The sequence below is a fragment of the Vulpes lagopus genome, chromosome 23 (genome assembly GCF_018345385.1).
Source record: "Vulpes lagopus strain Blue_001 chromosome 23, ASM1834538v1, whole genome shotgun sequence".
NCBI classification, from domain to species: domain Eukaryota; kingdom Metazoa; phylum Chordata; class Mammalia; order Carnivora; family Canidae; genus Vulpes; species Vulpes lagopus.
The window spans coordinates 18541795-18542598 of NC_054846.1; the positions used below are offsets into that span (position 1 = coordinate 18541795).

Genomic DNA, 804 nt, shown 5'->3' on the forward strand with positions numbered 1-804 from the left:
GGCTGCAACAGATGGCTCTAGTAAGAATTGGCCAAATGTTATTTGCTTTATGTATGTTCATGAAACCATTACCATGATACCTGCTTTACCCTCTTCAGTGGTTTTCTACTGTTCTCAGGAATAAGTCTCAAACACCTCATACAGTGGCAGGAACCTCCACAAGCTGAGTCCTGACCATTCCTTCAGCTTCCACTCCCAGCTTTTCCCTCCTCTCCCATCTGTTCTCTACATTGGCCTTACTGGACTTTGCTGAATTCCTTTCATGTGAGAATTTTTCCATTGCCTCTGAATCAAGAGTGTGCTGTTTCTTTTTACCTTGCTTGGCCAACTGTCATTGTTCAGGCCTCAGCCTAAATGCAGTGTCCCCAGGAAGTCCTTGAATATGTCCTATCATTTTATTTTATTTCATATTACTTATTTTAAAAATATGCAACACCTCAGAAATTGGAGTATTATCCTTCTTCAGGGCCCATGTTAATATTTTCTCTGTATTGTTCCAATTTTAGTATATATGCCGCTGAAGCAAGCACCTGAAGATACCATTTTAAATATCTGCATATCATCTGGATTTATCTTTTCTTAACATCTGTTGTACTTGTATTTTCTTAATGTTCACATTTCCTCCTTGAATGTCAATTTTATGAGGCCAGGAGCTGTGACTGTCCAGTTCTCTATTGCTTAATGTTTGGCTTAGAGGACATTCAATAAATGTCTATTCAATAGAAGAAAGAATTTAGGCAAAATTCACTTGACTGATAAATATCTGTGTGATTGTTTTTTTTAAATGCCTTAGTCTCTCCTTTT

At 37.6% G+C, this 804-nt stretch overlaps 1 non-coding gene across 1 annotated transcript; it reads right to left on the reverse strand.

Moving 5' to 3' along the window:
* Positions 1-421: 421 nt before the first annotated feature.
* LOC121481743 lies at positions 422-530 on the reverse strand. Its single transcript, XR_005985401.1, has one exon. It is a non-coding gene; the product is annotated as a U6 spliceosomal RNA (small nuclear RNA).
* Between the last annotated feature and the right edge of the window lie 274 nt (positions 531-804).